Consider the following 23,486-nt stretch of genomic DNA (forward strand, 5'->3'; position numbering starts at 1 on the left):
ACAGGACAGGATCATAGACCCATTAAGCTGCAAACATACACCATTATTAAAGAAAAATGAAGAATGACCCTGAAGGAGATTCAGAGATCATCAGGGCTGCCTCTCACTATGGGCACAGGGACCATGGCTGATTCCTATTAAGTTTTAGATGGAGTTATAGATGAAATACCTGACCATGGAAATGTTGACACTGCTGTCATTCAAAAGACTCTAGATTGAAGTCAGAGGAATTTAGTGAAGGTGAAGTTATCAACATAAATTCGGGAAATGGCTGTGATGAAAAGGATTTAGATATCCCAAAGGAAGTAATCCAGTAAAAAATATCTAGATAAAATGTTGGAAGCTGATCCAGTCTTTAAAAGTACGTGAAATTTATCAAGACGTAGAAAAGGTGGTGCTTACTCCTCACCTTAATTTGTAGGAGGAGGAGAAGGCAAGGCTGTTCAAATTACTCAGTCGGTTTTTTTTTTTAATAAGGAAATAAGAAAACACTTTAATCTCAATATTTCTAATTTTTAAAATTATACCGTTGTAAATAAATGTTTTAATTCTTAAATTTTTCTATAAATTTACAGCCAACAGTAAGAGTTTTCAATTTTTTGACAAAAATTTGTAAAGTTTATGGAACAATCATACTTTTTTCCATTAATTACTAAGAAAACTTTGTATGTTTGAAGTAACACAGTCATTTTTACATCCCACGTTATTGTGCAAAGTGAAAGTTGCTTGTATTATCAATTAAAACTACCAAAAAATAAACTAATGATAATTTAAATTTTTTATTTTGAATTTAACTGTATTCAAAAGCAACAGAAAGAAATTGAAATATTAAATATAAATTAAATTAAACTAAAAGGTTTTATTCAATTAAATTCAAAAGCTTTGAAAAAAATCAGAATTAGCCCAAACAATACCAAATAAAAAATGTTTTAAAAATATGTATAAACATTTTTCATATGAAACAATGAGATTTTGTGTTCTGAAGTTTCATTGTATTTTTCTCTATATTAAATCTTTTAACTACTGTTACTTGTTAATGAGTTTGATACATTTAGCAAGTCACTCAAGTAGAGTATTAGCTCTTAATAAACTGACTTTTGGTGGTCACCTGATCCCTAGAAGATTCCAACCACTTGAGGAAGACCTACTTGATACTGGGAATTGAATAATAAGCTATGTTTACTCACACACTCACATATAAACATGCAGGTATAATATATCAACCTGCCCTTCAACTATAGCCCATGAAGCTGTGCACAAAGGAACACCATAAAGTAGCCTATGGCAAGCATTAAATTGGTGGAGCTATCACCTTATTAAGGTGAAAGAAAACAGAAAATAGTCATTAAGCAATCTATGGAAAACATGTTATAGAACAAGAGAAAATGAGTATTATCCCCTAAGTCAAAGAAAGAGTTTAACACAAAATTTATCAAGTATGATCTTGATAAAAGTTGAGCATAAAGCTGAAAGAATAGAAAAGTCTCAGGATTAGATAAAAAGGGAATTGAGTGATATAAAGAAAGGCTTTAAGAAAATTAAAAATTAACTGATAGAATTTAAGTCTAGAGGCATGTGTACTTAAATGACCATGCAGACAAATCAGTGATGTGTTTTTGAGTTTACCCTGTAAGCAGAGGAAAAGAAGAAAATATGCAAATGATACTGTATTTTAAACATATCCAACTTAGTTATGTTGTAAAATAAAGCACTGGAAAAGAAGCAAAAATCAAAATTATGGTTTTTTTTAGGAATTCCAAATAAACATTTCAGCCTAATTAAGAATAATCAACAGAAAAGAGAAGCATTCTTAAATCTACCTGACACATTTTTTTAATTAGAATAAGAGGAATAAATACTCAGGCAGTGTTACCTATCATGTTATCTATAAGGAAACAAAAATCAAGATGTTCTCAACTTTATAACTGTAAATTCCATAAGACTGTGAAGAAACAGAATTTTAAGGAAAGGATTGATTTAAGAATTTTGTACTCAACTGATTTTTTTCTTTTTTTTTTATATGTTTGCCAAACCACTGTAGAAAAACAACAAAACTTTATGAAGACACACTTATGAAATGAAAGATGATTTTTTAAAACTGTCTCCAACCATTTCACTGACAGCTGTGATTGTCTGTGCTGCAAATCAAGTTATCAATCTGTAATGTTTATTTTACTCAGCTTATCAATAGCAGTTGAAACAATTCATCACTATGTCCTTTTTGAACATGTTTTTTACTTGAGTTTTAGACCATTACTCATTTCACATTATTCATTTTTAATTTAGTTTCCTGATTTCTCCTCATATCTCTAACTTCTAAGTATTACAGCACCACGGGACTTAATCTGCCTGCTCTCACTCTTTGGTGATCGCAACCATTTCATATTTATTTTTATATTTTTAATGAAAATGTAATTAGCGTACACTAATATATTAGTTTTAGGTGCACAACATAGTGATTTGACATACATCTTACAATGTGAGCAACCATTTCATATTTAAACTACTATAAAGACTTTACATACTACAAGCAAGCAACTCCCAAAGTTGTATGTCCAGCCTGGACCCTTTCCCTGAACCCCAAACTTATACAGCCATCTTTGTACTTTACTAAATGGATGTTTAGTTAGCTCTTAACAATCCATTGATATACACCAAACCCCCAACTCCCTCACCCAAAACAGCTCTTTGGCAGTCTCTCTATATAAACAAATGCTGACTTTAGTCTTCTAGTTCCTGAGAACAAAAACTGGGGAGTCATCATTCACTCCTCTTTCCCATATTGCACGTATCCAATCCATCAGCAGATCTTTTAGCCCTACCTTCAGAATGCATTCGGAATCTGACCACTTCCCGTTTCTTCAATCACTACCATCAGTTCTAAACTAATGTCATCATTCCTTGTTTGGATTTTTTAGCAACCTCCCAAAATGGACTTCTAACTTTCATTCTTGTTTTGCTACAGTCTGCTCTAACACTGCAGCCAAATAGATCTTTTTGAAAGTCAGACCATTGTTATTTCTTTAATCAAAACCACTCAATGGTTTCCTACTCAGGGTAAAAATTCAATTATATAATGGCTTAAAAAGTCCTACAAAATATGGCACCATCTATGGTGGTCTCTGACCCTGTCTCTTGATGCTCTTGTTCTTGACCACATCCCTATTTACTGTTCCATGAACAAACTAAGCATATTTCTGCCATAGGACCTGTGCAGATCTTCCCTCTGCCTGGGACGCCCTTCCCCCATATGTCTACATGCTTTATATCATCACTTTGTGATGGAATGTCTTATCTTTGTTCAAACACCTTATCACTGAGACCTTTTTAAAGTTGTTCCTAGAACTTCTTGTGCATCTCTCCCACTATTGTTCTCTACAATATTTGTCACAATCATATATAACAGAAATTTGCAAACTATGGCTAGTGGGCTAAATCTTTTCTACCACCTGTTTTTTTCACATAGCGTTTTCTTGGAACACAGCTATACCCACTTTTTTACATGTTGCTTATGGCTGTTTTTTCACTACAGTGGCAGAGTTGAGTAATTGCAACAGAGACGTGGCCCACAAAGCCTAAACATTTACTGTTTGGCCCTTTACAGAAAGAATTTGCTCACCCTGATACACACTATGTATTTGCTTGTCTGTGTTTTGCCCATCTCTCCCCACAAGAAAGTGAACCCTATAAGGGCAAGTTACTTTTTTTGTTTTCACTGCCATACTCGTAGCACCTAGAATAGTACCTAGCATATAATGGGAATTCAATACGCATTTCTGGAACAATTAAATGACTGAATGAAAGAAAAGACATGGTGTGGTATAGTAATTAAAATATGTATTAAAGGATTTAGGCTTTAGAGACAAAAATTTCTCTAGATTATAAACTTTGTTATTATGTGTCATTATATCTAAAAATAATATGTTTTCAATTAAGAAAAGAGACTCCTGTGTAAGGATGGTAGAAAGAAGATACAGAATTGCCCTCTTCTGATACCTAATGATATGAGCTACAACAATTTTTTAAAAATTATAAGAACAGCAGAACCAGAAGAAAAGTAAAACATTTCATCAGCAATAAGAAATTAGAAATAATATAGAATCTCATGTCATACATTTTAAATAATGATAATCAAGGAAAGAAACAGAAGATTTGCTGAAGAATAGAATGGCATCTAGCTCATCATCTATTCTCCCAAATTTATCTTAATCTCCAGATTAATGTTGAATTTGAGAATCATCATTAATACATGTAAAAGAGTAGAGGGATAGATGTATAGGGTCTCCTTACATTGATTTTTTTTTCTTACCATGCGAAAATAGAAATAGCTGCTGGAAAGAAATGACTAAAAGGTGAGAAGTGAAGGATTAGAGATGATTTCTTGGCAGAAGCAGAAGCTTCAAGAATCCTGTATGGAGGGAAAGATCTAATACGCAAGGGCTGTCTCCCTATGGCAATAAGATATGTACCCTCCCCTGAGTAGTTAGGGCAAACCTCTAAGAAAATCTCAAAGTAAACCGAATTCCTCCAACAAAAGCTGCACATAAAAGCTGCCACCAAAACTCCAGCTGAATTGTCTCTCTCTGTTTGTATACTTCAGCCACACTTGGTAGCTCACAGTTTATATATAAATAAATAAATANATATATATATATATATATATATATATATATATATATATATATATATATATATATATATATGGTCATTTTTAAAGATCCAGCTTATACTATGTAGTTTCCAGGTGATTTTTGTCATTTGTTTTCCTTTTCAGAGGGTAATTTCTCTCTCTATTGGATTGCCTCTCTTCAGAGAATAATGGGAAAGGGAGAGGGAGGGAGAGGGAGAGAGAGAGAGAGAGAGGGAGAGAGAGGGAGAGGGAGAGGGAGAGGGAGAGGGAGGATAGATGGGGGGAGAGAAAGGGGTTATAAAAATGTAATCTGAACTCATTTGGATAAGGATATTTTAATGTCATTGACTCTCCTTTAAACAAAACCTAATGATAGTTTTTGGTAAATGATTTTGGTAAAATAGTAAAAGCTTTCCAGAATAAGCACAAAATAATGCTTTCCAGTATTTTTGTCTTAGCAGAGAAGAAACTAAAGCTTAGGAAGTACTAATTCAGTGTTGCACTCCACAGAACAAAGGCAGATACAGAACCACACAGTTGCCAAGTTCATCAAACCTGCAGCAAAATAATGAAAAATTATGTCTAGCGAGAAGTCAGAATCAACTATTGGCAAGATTTGTTTAATGTGATACTTTGAACACTATAGTATCAATGACATACAATATGAAAACACAGTTGCTCTAATACATGCATGCTAATTAGATACCTGGCTTTTTTGTTGGATGAAACCTTCTATGAGGAGAGCACTAATAAACTTTTTACCTATGGACAGTTCACTTATGAGGGAGAAGTGCTTGACAACTTTTTCGGTTTTTGTAATCACTGAAAATCCATGCTAAAGGGGAAGAGATTTTAAAAATCTGGTTCACGATTATTTGTGAGTCAAAACTTTTTCTGGAAAAGGTGTTTTGGATCAGTATCGACAAAATACAAGCTATAGGACAAGGAACAACATCGCGACACTAGTTAAAGAGTTGACATTTGAATATTATTTCTCACACAGCATTATTCCCAGAGCACAATGGTCTGTAAACGATGTGGACTCAGTTTTTATAGGAAGTAGTGAAAATTGTGCTTCTGATTAAATTCTGGTCCTTGAGTGTGTAATTTTGAGAATGCTGTGAAAATAAATGAGTAGTGAATATAAAACTCTGCTTTTCCTACTGGAAACATGGTGTCTATCAAGAGGAAAGGCAGTCATATGAATTTTTAAAATCAGATAGGAGATAAAAATACTTCTTCATGACCTTAAAAAAGACCATTTCTGTGATTTCAGAGTGCTTTCCCAAATGGCATGTGTCATTACCTTGAATAGCTTGAAACTGTCCTTCAGGGCTAAATTATTACCAAGTTTAATGCTGATAATAATACATCAGGACAAACTATAATGCAAAGAAGTCTTAATCACTGTGACATGGACTCTTTCAGAAATTATGATATGTATTCTCCTTCCCCCATCTCCACCCAGAAAAAATAATTACTCCTTCTAATGTGCACTCATTTTACTTTGAAAACCTCTATTAGAGTATTTATCACATTGTGTGAGATATTTTGGGGTGTTAACTTCTCTAAATTGGACTGTGCACTCCTCAAGGCCTGAAGACTGTGGTCTTCCCCCACAGAGGTGCAAAGGTGTGCTGGTAAATCTTTCTGGGAATAAAAATGTGTGTGTGTATACATTATACACATATACATACACACACACACATATATACATATATATGTGTAAAGTCTCTATTGCCAATTGGTTCCGTCATGGAATGCTTTAATTGATTTTTACCAAACTCTTGTGTCTATGGTTCTATCTGTAGCCAACCTATAGTTGGAATTGTTGAAGAATGTAGTTCTGACAGAAATGGTCATTCATATTTTTGTTTAAGTAAATGAATAAGATGAAAATGAAACGACTTCATTTTTTCATCATTGAGGTGAGTAACATCTTGTAACTTGTTAATAGTTTTTAAATATTGGGAGATTATTATTTTCCCTTTTTTTGTGCTATTTCACTGTAACACTTTAATTTGCATTAACATTTTTTCCATTACTTTCTTAAGTCTAGACTATCAACAAAGCATTAAGTCATGCTCTGATGTGTAGTGTTTGCTGATTTCCATGGTGTAAACATTCCCACCATGGTCGATTTCAAGCTGCAACATTACATCACTGATCACATAGTTGGGAATATATGGGCACACCACTGCAGTTTTTAGGGTTTTTTGTATGTTTGTTTGTTTGTTTTTTGCCATTCTACAAATGACAAATAACTTCAAGCACATAGATGATCATAAAGCATAATAAAATGTGGTGAGTTTTGAGTATTTGTTTTTAATATAATTTAAGTTTGAAAATATTTATTTTTGGTAATGACTATGTTTAACAACCATCTTTTCTGAAAATTCCTGTAAATTTAATTTTTGACTGTCAGGAGCTGGTATGAGTTGGATTCAACACCTTATTTACTGCCCCTGGAATGCTGCTGTGCATAATTTGCACAGCCTCATATGACTGACATGGGTGAGCAACAGTTTAATTGAGTTAATTTAATCAACTTAGTTATATTCATCAATATGCCCTTAATTTTCATGGAAGATTGCTATGGGAAAGACCATACAAATAATGTCTATTCACTTGCTATAAAATTACTTCAAAAACTTTGTTTGATATGTTACTCAGTGTTTTAAGTTCATCTTAATGAATTGTTAAGATTCTTATTCACCAGATAAAGAGAATGGTACATTCCTGCTTTGTTTTGTCTGCCTTGTAACTTACAGGTAAATTGTATGCTTGATCACAAAAACTGTTAATACAGACCAATAACATTTTTAAACTTAAAAAACATTAAATCTTATGTTGAAATCTTAAGATATATACAGAGGGTGCCCAAAACACACATTTTAAGAAAGGAAAAAAATTCTATTAAAATTGTAATACTCAATATATACCGATAACAAAAGATGAATACAAGTCAAGTTTTACTTCTGCAATTATAAGACGTGCTCAAAGTGGTTACCATCAGCATCCAGACACTTCTGATTATGGCGAACTACTTACTGCTTGAGCAACGTTGACCAAAGAGTCCACTTGTGTACATTTCTTTGGCACCCCTAGTANTATATACACACACACACACACACACACACACACACACACACACACACACATATATATATATATATATATGTACATATATACAAACACAATTTCAAATAAGGTTTCCTAAGGTACATTTAAAAGAAATGTTGAATAAATTCTTAATTTGCTTCCTTTATTTACCAATTTTCAAAATAATGAGTTGGTTCCCTAGTATTCTTCAAAGGTGAACAGTGAGTTTTTTTTTTAATGTGTCATTATGGACTCATATATTAAGATATATTTATTATTTGAATCCACCGTAGTTGTTCATTTTTGACCAGTGGGAGCCACTTCAACTTGGCCTCTTCAAATTGGCTCTCAAGGCCTTTTAACAAGGCCCAAATAATCTTTGATAGTTTTCATACTTATTGGTATGATGGGGTATTCTAGGCTATTTTCAACATTTCCTGTCCCAAACCTGACTCAGCCTTTGCTTCAAGGATTTTTTTTTTTTAATAACTAGAGAACATTGGTTCTTAACTACGATTTTATCTTGAGGACATAATTAAATTGCGTCACCACCCCCCACTCCAGCTTGAAGAAGAGGTAGTACAGTGAATGTTATAAAGCAGATATGAACAGTTTTTGAAGGATTGGAACCAACACTAGCTGAGAAAGAACAACTTCCATCTAAATAATCATAAAAATGTTTAAGTAAGAAGGAAGAAAAAAAGAAGGAAAGAAAAGGGGTGCTGGAAGATTCAGATTGAACATGATCCTCACATTTCATCTAATACATTCAGTCCTGGCTAGAGTGTACCAAAATGGAAACAGGGTTACTAAAATACAAAACTTCCACTACAGCATGCTGTACACACCTGTGTTTCAAGCCTACTTCCATCTTCTTAATGCTTCCAACACCACTGTTTTCCGGCCTGTTGGGCCTGCCGGCAAAGAAGCACGTAGGTTTTTACTTTACACCAGTTTGTTATAAGGCTGGTGTGTCTGGGTATCAGCTGAGTAAACAAGGCAGCGGAGGTGTGATAGATCATCAATAAAATCAAACAACTAGGCCAGCCGAGTGGCTCAGTTGGTTAAGAGCTTGCTCAAGAGTGCAAGCTCTGAGGAATAGGGCAGCCGGTTCGATTCCCACATGGGCCAGTGAACTGCACCCTCCGCAACTAGATTGAAGACGACTTGAGCTGAGCTGCAGCTGAGCTGCCAACAGGTGGCAGGATGGCTCAGCTGATGAGAGCAGTGCTCCTAACAACAAGGCTGCCTGTTCGAATGGTGGGCTATGCCCACCTGCAACTAAAGACTGAACTAGACACCTTGAGCTGAGCTTCCGCCCAGGTGGTTCAGGGTATAGAGCGTGTGCTCTTAACAACAAAGCTGCTAGTTCCACTCCCGCATGGCTTGGTGGCTACGCCCACCCGCAACTAATTGAACACAGCACCTTGAGCTGAGCGGCACGACTAGACTTGAAGCTGAGTTAGCTGTGCCCTCCACAACTAAGATTGAAGGACAACAACTTGGCTGTTCCCCTTCCCCAATTCCCCAACACTGTTCCCCTCCCCAATTCCCCAATAAAATCTTTAAAAAATCAAACAACTGACTGAAGTCATATGTGATAGAGGGGCTGTTGGGATTCATTCTCTTCAGATGTTTTTCTTACATTTTACAAATACCTTCCATGCATTCATTCACAGATTCAGTCAGCATAAGTTCTGCCTTCTGGCCTCTTATAGGCAAGATGGTGTGAAACATCACACCAGTCTCTTTTGCTGTAGCCACTGACACTGCCTGGGGAACATGAGCTTAGCGACTACTCAGCCAACAGCCAATCCCTGCGTGAGGAGCTGTGGAAAGGAATTCTTTTTAGGGGCAAATGGTGTTTAGAGACCATAATCAGGGCACACAGATGTTCTCTTGTTGCTAACTGCAGTGGTCCTTGTTTTTAGGCATTTACAGTGGACTGAACTAAGGAATATGTTGTTTTTTTCATATTCCCCTTTACCTTTAGCCCCTTTTTAAAATTTTTTGAACTACAGTTGACATTCAATATTATTTTATATTAATTTCAGGTGTACAGCATAGTGATTAGACATTTGTATAATTTAAGAAGTGATCCCCCTGACTAGTCTAGTACTCACCTGTCACTATAGTTATTACCATAGGATTGACTATATTCCCTATGCTTTACTGTACATCTCCATGACTGTTTTGTAACTACCAATTTGTGCTTTTTAATCCCTCCACCTTTTTTGCCCTGCCTCCAACCCCCCTCCCATCTATCACCAATAAATCTAATACCCATCTGACACCATATATAATTATTACAACATTACTGACTATATTCCTTATGCTATACCCTACATCCCCATGATAACTGTATAACAACCCATTTGTACTTCTTAATCCCTTCCCCTTTTTCACTCACCCCCAAACCCCTTCCCATCTGGCAACCATCAATAAAGTCTCCATATCTATGAGTTTGTTTCTGTTTTGTTTATTTTATTCTTTAGATTCCACATATAAGCACAATCACATTGCATCTGCTTTCTTTGTCTTACACTCCACTCAGCACATTTCCCTACAGGTCAATTCATGCTGCCGCAGATGGTAAGAACCCATTCCCTTCCATGGCTGAGCAATATTCCATTGTGTGTATGTATCACCTTCTCTTTATCCATTCTTCCATTGACAGACACCCAGGCTACCTCCACATCTTGACCATTGTGAACAGTGCCACAGTGAACATATCGATGCACATGTCCCCTTGAAGTAGCTTTTGGGTTTCTTCAGATAAGTACCCAAAAATGGGATTACAGGGTTCTTTGTCTCTTGTCTTTGTTTTAAAGTATGTTTTGTTTAAATACTGCTATCCTAGTTTTTTTTGTTTTGTTTTAGTTTCCATTTTCATGAAATATCATTTTCCATCCCTTTACTTTCCGTCTGTGTGTGACTTTCAATCAGAAGTGTGTCTCTTGTAGGCAGCATATGTAAGTGTTTTGTTTTCTTATCCCTTCAGCCCTTGTGTCTTTTCATTGGAACATTTAAACCATTTACATCGAAAGTAATTGTTGATAGATATATACCTATTGCCATTTTATTTTTCATAATTTTGATTGATTGGGGTTTTTTTCCATCTTAAAGAAGTCCCTCTAACATTCCTTGTAATTACTGGTTTGGTGGGGATGAACTCCTTTCGCTTTTTCTTGTCTGGGAAGCTCTTTATCTGTCCTTCAATTCTAAATGATAGCTTTGCTGGGTAGTTCCTTGCTTTTCATCATGTCACATTGACTATTTTGTCCCAATCCCTTCTGGCCTGCAAAGTTTCTGTTAAGAAATCATCTTACAATCTTATGGGAGCTCCCTTATAAGTTACTATAATAGTTGCTTTTCTCTTGCTGCTTTTAGGGTTCGCTCTTTGTCTTTAACCTTTGACATTTTAATTATAATGTATGTTGGTGTGTGCCTATTTGGGCTCATCCTGTTTGGGACTCTGCACTTCCGGGAATTGTATGTCTATGTCCTTCACCAAGTCAGTGAAGTTTTCAGTCATTATTTCTTCAAATATGTTCTCAGTCTCTTGCTTTCTCTCTTCTCCTTCTGGTACCCCTTGTGATGTGAATGTTGTTATGCTTGATGTTGTCCCAGAGGTCTCTTAAACGATCCTCATTTTTTTTTTTTAAATCTTTTTTCTTTTTTGCTGTTCCAACTCAGTGTTTTCTGTTACCTTTGTCTTCCAAATTGCTGATGCAATCCTCTGCTTCATCTAGTCTGCTGGTGATTCCTTCTAGTGCAGGGGTCTGCAAACTGCGGCTCGCGAGCCACATGTGGCTCTTTGGGTACATTCCATCTCAAAAATTTGCTTACCCCTGGGAGTGCCAATCCTATCCCTCACAACAATTTAAAAATTATTCAAGAGCCATAAATATACTTTTACGTAATCACCATTATGTGAATAATATCCTTTAAAAAATTTATAAATGAAACTATGATAGTTTTGTTTTATTTTCATTTTCAATTTTACTTCAGAGGCTCGCAAGCCGCAGTTTGCTGACCCCTGGCAGATCTTCCTTCTCAAACTTTTGCTGATCCCTGTTCTAGTGCATTCATTTCTGTTATTGTATTCTTTATTTCAGATTGGTTCTTTTTTATGGTTTTTATGTCCTTTTTCATGCTTGCTATCTATTTTTTGAAGTTGTCATTGAGTTCCTTTAGCATCCTTATAACCATTGTTTTAAACTCTATCTAGTCGGTTGCTTGCCTCCGTTTTGTTTAGTTCTGTTTCTGGCGCTTTCTCCTGTTCTTTCATTTGAGATGTATTTCTGTTTTCTAATTTTTGCTGCCTCTCTGTTTCTATGTATTAGGTAGATTTGCTATGTCTCCCAGTCTTCACCAGGTGGCCTTATGTACTAGGTGCTCTGTGAGGCCGTGACACAGTCTCCCTGGTCACCTGCTCCGGGTGCTCCAGGAGTATCCCTTGTGTGGGTTGTGTGTTCCCTTCTGTTATACTTGAGCCTTGATTTCTATTGGCATGTTAGTGGGTAGGATTAATGTTCACGCTGATTGGCTGTGAGTTTTGGCCTCGTACACAGTTTACAGGCTGCTATGTGGGGGACTTACCCCACCGAGTGGGATTTGCCCCAGCAGTACCTGTTGAGACTGCCCTTTGTGTATGCCACTTGTGGGACTAATTGGGCAGTGGTCTGCTGTGCTCTGAAGCCAACATCCAGGTATTTTTGTTCTGGGAGGAGTTCAGTGCAGGCCCTGGTCACCCACTGCCTATGACCAGTCGAGGACTACCTGGTAGGAGCTACAGAATGATCCACTGTTCTTTGCTGCCTGTGTGCTAACCCTGGAGGTGTGCGGGAGAGGCCATCCTGCAAACTGAGGAAGGCTGCCTGGGGTATCTCCACAAAAAGCTAGGACACACCAAGGCCTGTTCCACCTGCTGGCTCCCTTAAGGGTCACACACTGATAAAGCCTCGTGCAGTACACAAGGTGGTTGAGGCAGGGTCTCAGGGAGTCACTAGACTGGTAAGAGTTGTGGTCACTAAGTTAATGTAGACTCTGGTTTTGTGCCAGTGCTGAGTCTGGATCTACTCAGCAAAAGTCTCAGAGCACCAAGTTTAGCTGCTGCTGGCCTGGGTCCTGCAGATTCTGACAGTTTTTTTTTAAGAAACAATGCAATGCTGACAGTACTAGCTGCTCTTGGAGTAAGTACCTCCAGCATTAGGGGAATTGGGTAGGGCCATTTCCAGGTGAGTCAGCAGGGTGGAGCAGCAGAGCTTATCAGACCAATTAGATTCAGATTTGGCCTGTGGGGATGGACTCAACACAGGAAACATGGCAACCACCTGCTGGCTCCTTTAAAGTTCAGCTGTTGCTAGAGCCTAATGCAGTATGAAAGTTGGGTGAGGCAAGGTCTTAGGAAGTCACTAGTGTGGGAAGAGTTGTGATTACCAGATTAATGTAAATTCTGGTTGATGCCAGTGCTGAGCCTAGAATGACTCTGCAAAAGTCTCAGAGCACACTAAGGCTAGTCGCAGTCTGCCTAGGGCCTGCTGGACTCTGATAGTTTTCCAAGAAAGAGTGCAGTGTGTGTGGGGCTGGCTGCTCAAGAAGAAAGTACCTCTGGCATTGGGGGAGTTGGGTGAGACAGGGTCTCAATGATTCAGCAAAATGGAGTGAGCAGAGCTCAACAGACCAATCAGATTCAGATTTGGCCCGTGGGGGTGGACTCAACACAGGAAACATGGCAACCACCTGCTGGCTGCTTGGGAGATGGACCCCACACAGGGAAAATGGTGACTGTCCTCCAGTCCTCACTTTGAAGCCACACATTTCATTCTGCCTCCTGTATGCCTCCAACGCCCCCTGAGTTACTGTCCCTTTGCTGAAGCCCAAGGTGAGTGTCTGCAAGTGTGAGAGTCTGTGCACCAGCCATTTAAGAGGATGCCTAGGTTTCCCATTTCCTTCCCTCCAACCCTAATGGTCAGAATCGCCAGTGTTTTTCACAGCCAGATGTTGTGGGGACTTCTCTTCCTGGCACAAGTGCTCTGGGCAGGGGAGTCCGGTATGGGGCTAAAATCTCTCGCTCCTCTGGGGGGAACCTCTGTGGCTGAGATATCCCTCCTTGTTCTCAACCGCCACACTCAGGTTTGGGGCCAGCCATTTTTGTGTCTCCACCACTCCTAACAGTATCGATATGGTTTCTTCTTTATAGCCTTAGTTATAAAGCTTCTGTTCAGCCGACTTCAGGTGGTTCTCCAGGTTGATTTTTCTATAATATAGTTGTAATTTTAATGTGTTCACAGAAGGAAGCAGGTACAGTGTTTATTTACTCTGCCATCTTGGATTTCTTCTTCTTAAGATCAGAAATATGTATTTTTAAATATAAAACATAATGCGTTCCTTTTATTTCACCCAGTTCAAATTCAGGATCACAATTTTTATGTAACTCATTGATTTTATATCTGTTTCATTTTTTTGTCCCCTACCAAAAATTAATTTCCAAATACACCAACTTAATTATTCATTTGCTTTTTCTCAGACAATGCATACAACATTACAACAGCACCAATTAATAGCAAAAAATATTGGTTAGTGATAATTTAAGTTCCTGCTCCTGCTTTAAATTTATTTTTCTTAGTTTATATCCTATGAGGGATATACTATTAAATTACTCTGTTTGTGTGTGCTTTTTAAAAATTACCATGTTTGATCACTTGAAATATTTTTCTCTGTATTGTTATGCCACTGATTCCATATACAATTAAGTTCGTTTATTTTATTTCGCTTTTTATATTAAATTTGTTTTATAATTATGTAAATGATTTTATGTGGTTCCAAAATCATATCTACAAAACAAGTCTTATGAGAACTCTTCCTACTATTCTATCTTTACTACCCTGTTCCCTTCCTCCATATAACCATTTATTTTTAAAGTTTTTACTTTTCCTTTTATTTAAAAAATTAGGCAAATATATAGATGAATGATAGCACAGTATTCATATTATTCTTCACTTTGCTTTTTTTACTTAACAATATATGCTAGGCTTGACTGTGAAATACTTTATACAACATACATTCTTCATTCCTTTTTAAAAATTGTATAGTACACCACTGTGTACATGCACTATAATTAATTCAACCATTTCCCTTTAAAGGACAATTGTATTATTTCCAGACTTTTGCTATAAGGAATAATGCTTCAGTGAATAATTTCTTATATACCTATTTTATATATTTTTAAATGTTGTTCAGATTCTTGGAAGTGGGATTTTCTAGTTGAAAAATAAATGCATATGTAACTTTGCTAGATGCTGTCAAATTCTCTCTTGTTGGGGTTTTTCCATTTTTCACTCCAACAAGCAATATTTGAGAGTGCCACTTTCCCTCACAAGTACCTCACTAGCAGGCTGTGTTGTGAAACTTTTGGATTTCTGCCAATTTGTTGTGTGAGAAATACTATCTCAGTGGTTCTTAATTTGCAAGATTGAGAATGTTTCTATTTAAAAGTATTTGCATTTCTTTTTCTGTAAAATATCTGTTCATATCTCTTGCCATTTTTCTATCAGGGTGTTGGTCTTTTATTCATTTTTAGATACTCTTTATATATAGGGTTATTAAATTGTCTCATATAAGTTGCACATTTGTTTTTCAGTTTCTTATTTGTCTTTATACTTTGCTTGTGGTATGTTTTATATTATTTTTGCCATACAAAAAGCCTTTTATTTTTACATATTGAGATTTACCAGTATTTCACTTTATTGTATCTAGTTTTGACCATTGTTAGAAATACTTTCCCTACTCTCCAATTATAGAGGCATTGACCTATATTTTTTCCTAGTTCATGTGTAATTCAAATTTTTATATTTATATATCTGATCTTTTTGAAATTTATTTTTGGAACAGTTCCAAATTCATCTTTTCCCTTATGCCTACCCAATTATCCCAACAATACTTATTAAAAAGTCCATCCCTTCCTCACTACTTAGAAATAGAGCTTTTATCTATATTAAACTTTCATATGCACTTTGGCCGATTTCTCAATTTTCTGTTGTGTTCTGTTGATCTTTCTTTCACATGCCAATACCAAGTGTTAAATTATAAATGCTTTATAACATATTTTAATATCTGATATGACACCCACCCACCACTCCCAATGCTCTTCTTTTACAGTGTTTTCTGGCCTTTTCTCTCTCTCTCTTTTTTTTTTAATTTATAATCAGCTTGTACTTATAACAGTGTTCTTAATCAGGAGTGTTTATCAGATGCATTGTCAGAGTTTTTTAAAAAAGAACTGGGTCCCCACCCCAGACCTAGTGAATCTCTGAATATTGGACCTCAGTATGTACATTTTCAAAAAGCTGTCCAGTTGATGCTGATAATTCCATTAAAAGTGACCTATAAAGTATACTGTCAAGCTCTAGTTCCAGACCACCTTATGTTTTGTTTTCTCTCATGTATTTTGGACCTTACTTAATGACTCCAGCATTTACCCAGTTCCCTATGACAGAAATTTCTGTAGTCTCACTTCAGTTTTTCCTTTCCTTTTACTCTGTTTTCAGTTGGTCACTAAATCCACATTTTACCTCAAAAATATCTATTGTTGCTGTAAAAAATCTCCATTGCACAGTTCTTTTACCATCTTTCTCACGGACTGTTAAGCAATCTTTTCATCCTACAGTCTATCATCTGCACTGCCTACACAGTTATTGTTCCCTAAAAACAAGGCTGATCATGTCACTCCTTTGCTGACTTTTGTTGTCTCTCAGGATAAATTCAACCACTTTACCATCATGGTACATCAGGCCTTTCACTCTCACGTCCCAGCCTCCTTCATCCATTATTCCACACCTCATATTGGATATTCCTGTTATACTGAATTTCTCACTAGTGCATGGACACCAGCACTAGTAGTCCTTTGTATTTAAACTTATGGCTTCTTTCACTTGGCATCCACGCCTTCCTCCCTTTGCCTGGTAAGCTGTCAGTATTTGAGATGCAGTTCAAATGGCATCTCTTTGATAAAGCTTTTTTTTAGACTTCCAGTCAGAATTAGTAGCCCCATCCTCTTTATTCTAGCAAAACTTTATTATTTGTATCTTTATAATGTGATTTATGTGAGTCTCTAATCTCCCTGGAATTTCATACTTTCAACATCAACCAGAATGTGAGCTTTTCATGTTTTTCCAGCCTCTAGCAGAGTGCATAGCATATAGCAAGCCCTCAAATGTTTGTTCAATGAATGAAAAGCTTCATTAGTCTGTACCGATGAAACAGAAACAAGACATGACAGTGGGCAGCTTGTTCTACTATTTAGATATCTCGTTCTTTGGGCTTTTTGTCGTCTGCCTTCCTAGACTTTGTTCTCTGTATATGGCAATTCCTTACTCTTTGAAGATCCATGTACAATACCTATAGTAGTAAATCAGATATCTGTCCATCTTTACCTCTCTACCTATTTATGAAGTTCTGTCTTGGTCCTAAAAATAGATGCTGCTTTAAAGAAGAAAGTGCAACAATTGAGTCTATGGTGGTGGGATAGGCATATATCATATATAGACGTTCAGAAATAATTATCAGTAATATTGGAAAAGATCTGTTTGATGATTTAATTCTTTTACAATTCTGTACATGATGAAGTACTAATTTGGATAATGATCTTAGGTAAAACACTAAGTACTATGAGAGCTAGATTGTTTTATAACTATAGTAATTCTTTTCTTTTCCCCTCACCCCCAACTCTATGTTGTAATCTCTGAGACAATCAAATGTGAGAACATGAAAAAAGGGAAGGAATCATATTAAAAAATATGAAGCACAACTTTTTAGTAAGAGGGTATCAAATACTGGAGTAATCCAGTTTTAAATTCCTAGTGTAGCATACTTTTAAAAATCAGTTTTTAAAGTATAGATTAAATTGGAAAATTAATATATTTGAATTACCAAGTAACACCAAATTATTTGTTATATTTTAATATAAAAATTGAAGCTTTATTTTTATTGAAATATAAGAACTCATGAATTTTAGATATCTGAGTTTTTTATTTATCAATTATTTTATTGATTTCCATTTAACTGCATTTCATCTTTGAGAATGTTGCAAAACTATTTCCCAAACTATGTACAGAGCTTGGCCTCTGAGTTAATTAAATATAAGTTAATAATATATTAAAGGAAATTATTGTCCTTATTACAGTTATTAGGTAGTTACTCAAATTATAGCTTCAAAGGAATGCAGAGCATGGAAAACTCAGGATTAAATTATGCATTTGAACCTTAGGCCAGCTTTTACTGTACAGACAGTTTTCTGCTAAGAGAGAAATTGTATGTCATTGAAATTAAATGCTTTTCTGGGGATGGAAGGTTCCAGTTTTTAATGAAATTACCGAGTGTGGTGTAGTGAAATGATTAAAATCTGTATTCCGGGAATGTGGCAGGGAAAAAAAATCAATAAGTGCTAGCACAGCTTTGCTGCTCAATGTGAATCCTGAGAATGAAATAAACTACTACAAAAATAATAATTAAAAACATATCAGCACATTAATTTATTTAGCATCAGTCTCCTGAGACATCATCTTCACTAATTTTTAGCATACATTTTACTATGTAATGAGCAGCCTTCTTTTCAGATACCCCTATTAGACAGGCAGTATTTCCGCCCTTCCCCCAGTGCTCCTCCTGCATTGCAATCATTGTACTTGCACTTATTATGTTACAAATGACCGAGGTAAGGCTGACATTCTCAGTGCATGCAAAAAGACCTAGTCTGCCAAGCTTTCTTTTTTTTTTTTCCTAATGAAGCAGCTTTGTGAAATCTCCCCATGTGTTAATACTAATGAAGATCCTCCAGCACAATTAAAATCACAGCCAGTGGCTGAAGAGGAAACATAAAACAATAGCGTCTTTTAAGATACATTTATCCGCATTTATATGTACAAAATATACATATATGGTCAAGTTAGTTTTCCTACAGCTTGCCTTTCCTTTGCTTTTCCTGAAAGTGAAATTATGTAATTTTTAATTACCTGAACTTTGAGACTTTAATGTTTTGCGTGATGGTGGGGGGGGATACTAACTACCTCAAATAAAAAAAATTTTTAAATATGCATCTTCTTGGGTAATAAAGCGTTTGCCAACGTAAAGACTTTTTTTTAAGAAATAATTTTTAGGAAGCTATAGGGTGTGTGCGGGCAGAGGTAATATTGTTTGTGTACTTTAGTTTAACTTTACTGGTTTTGGGATGTTGGAATTGGGGGGGAAATTTAGAGTAAAATGACCAAGTTCGAAGAGGTTCTGGGGGGTAGACAAACAGCATACTTCGTGTGTAATTTAAAGATGAAACAACGGGTTACCAGTCTTGATGTTTTAAAAAATGTTCAGGTCCTGCAATTAGCTATCCCCTGCCCCCTTTTTTTAACCTCTCAGAAACTGGGAGGGGGGGAGACGACTACTGAGGCTACCTTTTAAGTTTTAATTTATAACTTTAAAACTGTTTACTATTTTAATGTGTTTTATTTAAATTTTAACTCAGTGCATAAACATTACAGCCTGCTTAACTTGCCCGTGTTAGGGCAGTAGCGTTTAATCCCGGGACCATTTTGCGTCCTGCTTTTTCTTTTATTTTGACTTCCAAACATCCACGAATTCTTGGCATATTAACTTAGTTGGCTTGTAGACTTCAACCGAATTCTGAGTTTATGGGCAAAAAAAGTTTAGGTGAAAACGGTTAATCTATGTTCCCTATGTTCATGTTTACGTTTTTGAAAAATTACGTTTTCGATCCTATTTTCGGTCCTCTCCACTTTTAAAAGCCAAACAAAACATTTAAGTTTCTTAACTTTTTCCTGGGACAAGGAAGAGTGCAAGCTCAAAACTACAGTATTCTTGGGAGGAAGAAGCAACCCCCTCCCTCCTTTGGTTCCTTTAGGAGCTGATAGGTCATTTATTATTGGAACTGAAATGGTATAAACAATTCTCTCTCTTTTTTCCCTTGTTAACAGCAACTTTCATTGTTAGAGAGAGGAGAGAGAGAAGCCTTGTTGGTTGACGTCACTTGGTTCATGAAGCCTTCGCCTAGAAGTGAAGCTGCTGAACAAACCTTGAGAAGAATCATCTCCTGCTTCAATCTGCTGCTGGATAGGAACTAATCAGAGAGAGAGAGGCGGAAGGCGGAGAAGGAGCCAGTCAAGGGCTTTCCCGATCACAGGTCGCACCTACACTCCAACTCTGTACTTTTCTGGCAAAAAGAATAGGAATAAGGAGGTGTTGGAGATTCCGAAAACAAAAATCGTAACCTTCGACCATCTGGGGAAGGCAAAAATCCCATCCACCGCAACTCTCAGTTGGAAAGTAAAGGTGAGTTACAAAATCCTCGGGGGTGCGGGGTGCGGGTTGAAGGTGAAAATTCCTAATGCTTTAAAGCCGGTTGAAACTGAAAAGGAGGAACTACGCTCCTAAGAGCGAGCGAGCGGGGAAGACTCCGGAGTTGCTCTCTCTCACGGCGCCCGCCCTGCCCGCCCTGCTGGCCCTGCCGCGGCTGTTTACCCTCGCCGGTCGGTGTGTCTCTTTGTTGTGCTGGCTGCGAGGCTGGGGTGGTGCTGGGGTCCCAAGTGGAGTTTGGGGGAGCAGGACGCGGAGATGCGCGGTCCTGGGTGGGAGGTGGGGGGTGCGGTCTCAGGAGAACGTAAACTTTATTCCTAGCTGCCGGTGCGGGACTTCGGTCCAGCAGGGCCGCGGGCGGGCCGTGCCTCGGGCGCGGGCAGACGCTACCGCCGCGGGTCCGCCGCCTTTGTGCCGGCCGCCCTGCGCGGATGCCCGGCTCCGCGTCTCCTGCTTCCTGGCTCCGGCTTCCTGCGCTCAGGTCGCTGCCAACAGTTTTGCTTCTTAAAAAAAAAAAAAAAAATCTCTGGCATTGTTGAGATCGCTCTTCCTACCGGGGCAGTTGCAAGATTGCCCCCCCCCCCTCGCCCCACCAGTCCGCCTACTGCTGCCCCTTTTTTGCCTCCGCCCCCTCTTTCCTCCGGGACTGATTAGCTGTGCCGGCCACCCCCCTCCCCCCCAATTCGGGCCTCTTTTGCTCTTTCCCTGCATAGCTTGGAGCTCTAGAGTTTACTGAAAATGAGCTGGGGGCGGGGGGGACGGGGAAGAACACCTGGGAAAGATGTCTACGTCCGTGTACGGAGGGTTGGAGGAGCGTAGCTGTTCCTACTGTAATGTCTGTCTCCCTGCAGTTCTTCCCGGGGAGCCACCGCCAGCTCGCAACTCTTCTTCGCTCTTTCCATCCTCCCGTCGCGCCTCCTCCCCCTTTGCCCTTTCGCAGCTCCCCTCCCCTTAAAGTAGTTCCACGAACCCCAGAATTGAGACTTGGGAAAGGAAGGAAGTGTTTGGAGAGTCGGAGCTGGCCCTGCCGTTGGGGAGATTTTTCTCTTCTTTTCTGGGCCTCTGTATTTATCTTTTGTGTGTTGCTTCCTTATAAAGGGAGAAGCAGCTGCAGTCCTTGGCCGAGTTGTTGAAATTTATCCCTTTGTGTATATTACAATATCCTCCATTTTTTCCTTCTGCCCTCTAAACAACAAGCGTTTCGCCATCTTGGGCAATTTTTATTCCCAAGTCTCTCTCTCTCTTTTTTTAATGTTTGAGGAAGGGAAAGAAGCCTTAGAAAGGCAAAAAGTATGTCTGGATAAGACTCAAAGTTTAGGGAATGTTCAGGGGGCCCAGTGACGTCATGTAAACTTTATCGAGAAATTGTCCCAAGAGTAAATTTTCCGCTGAATTTTTTCCCCGTTTTAAAGGACCGTGTAAATTACTGGTTAACGATAAGTTGTGCGGTTTATTTTTGTGTTCTGCTCTCAGAATGAACCCTTAACATCTACACATTTTATGTTTCGGTAACAGGTGGAAAATTATGTGCAAAAAATGGTATAAACTTTTATAGTGTCCTTTGGTATTCACAGCTTTTGTCTACGTGTTTTTTTTATTCTTGAAAGGTATCAAATGTTATTTTTAGTCAGCGTATTCCCTTTCTTATTCACTCTCTGCTGTGGATTTTTCTTTGATCTGCTTGGTTGATATTTACATATATTCATTTTAGATAATCTAGATCCCTTCTTGTAATTAAATGTTCTTTATACATATTTGTTTACATTTTGAAAATATGTAACTATTGAAAATACTTGGAGATACAGGATACTTTTAAAATTTAGTAGCAGATATTAAGTCAGATGACTGGTAAAAATGTGGTTAGTATTTAAAAGGCAGAATTGATTTAAAAATATATTTTATAACCTCAAGCTATAAGCTCTGCCAGCCATTATGAAAAGATAAACAATAAAAACTAGAGTTTAAATTTGCTTGTCTAAAATAGTTTTTCACATCACAAAAGTTCAGTTGGTCACATGATCAAACTTAATGATACACTGACTGGTATATAAATAAGAGGCACTGTAAATTGAATGGGAAAGTGGAATTCTGTCTCCTATAGTCATTTGCAGTCAGCATATTTACTTCTCTTCTAACAAGGACATGAAACTGTCTGTATTTAATTTGCATTCTCTTTGTCTTCTGGGTTGGGGAAAAACATTGACTACAATTAACTAAAAAAAAAAAAAAAGCTAATAGAAACAATTCTGAATACACTGAAAAGGTTGGCCTAACACATAAAACTTATGTTGTATGTGCTATGTTTTTATCTCTGTAGCAGTCTTTGGTGTTATCTGCTATGCTATTTATCTAGGAATTTGCTTTATGTAAAATGCTATATAGAAAGCTTGACTGAATTGAATGTCTGCCATTTATGTGAATTGTAGGTAGGTGAAAAATGTTTAAATAGTTAAAATCACATAGAACAGATGGTTCTAAATTATACATGCAACAAAGGACTAGAAGATTTGGCAGATTATAAATAGCAAGCAACAGAGGATAAGCAGTTTAAGAAAATGGTAGTTAAGTACATTTGATGTCTCACACCTATTGTAAACACTGTACATTGTCACTGTGCTGCATAATCAATAATTTGGATAACATTTCAGATAGAAAAAAGTAAGATTTTACAAATGTTTGAAATTAATGGTTGAATGTAAAATTATTTTAAGCCTATGATGATAAGCTTTTTTTTTTTAGGAAACTAAATTGTATGCTTTAAAACTAGGAAGTTATTTACGAGAACTTAATACTGTTGTATTCATATAATGGTTTGTAGAGAAGTAGGAGTAGGTACACATTTTAAAATCCAGAGAATAGTACCTTTACTGTTCTCATATGTTAAACTAGTGCTGAAGTATAGCAGCCTTTACATAAAGCTTTCAAACACTACAGAAAAATATTTTTAGACTATTCAGCCTTGGAAATGTGTTTATTAGAATACTGTTGACATAAATTACTAAATAGTTATTAAATAAAGGAAGGATATATTTTAGTATTTTTGAATTTTGTGCATAACATGATTTTACTTGGTCAATGTAGTTTGATCTCAATTTAAAAAATGTAAACATCCTTATGTAGTTTTTGCCTTTTAGAAGAATCTGAGTAATTATATTTATCATTTTCAAAAGATTTAGAATAACTTAAAGTATTCAACTTGGCAGAAATTTGTTTTTATTTTTATAAGCCATTTATTTAAAATGCATATAAGTCTGTAATGGAAACCTTGGAATTTTAATTCTGTTGCCCTTTCTCCTATTTCTTTGTTTGCATGTTTATTATAGAACTGCAGTGTAAAGGAGCAGATGTTTTGCCAAACATCCTGATGTGTTGCTTTTTCTTATGG

General features: G+C 36.9%; 1 protein-coding gene across 1 annotated transcript in view; it reads left to right on the forward strand.

Annotated features, from left to right (window-relative positions):
- The first annotated feature begins 17,671 nt into the window (after positions 1-17,671).
- Positions 17,672-23,486, forward strand: part of BAZ2B (bromodomain adjacent to zinc finger domain 2B) — a 277,499-nt gene continuing 271,684 nt past the window's right edge. Inside the window, exon 1 of the mRNA XM_019636819.1 lies at positions 17,672-20,077. The gene's annotated coding sequence lies outside the window, so the exon portion shown is untranslated. The remainder of the gene's footprint in view (positions 20,078-23,486) is intronic.

This window comes from Hipposideros armiger, unplaced genomic scaffold (genome assembly GCF_001890085.2).
Source record: "Hipposideros armiger isolate ML-2016 unplaced genomic scaffold, ASM189008v1 scaffold_30, whole genome shotgun sequence".
NCBI lineage: Eukaryota > Metazoa > Chordata > Mammalia > Chiroptera > Hipposideridae > Hipposideros > Hipposideros armiger.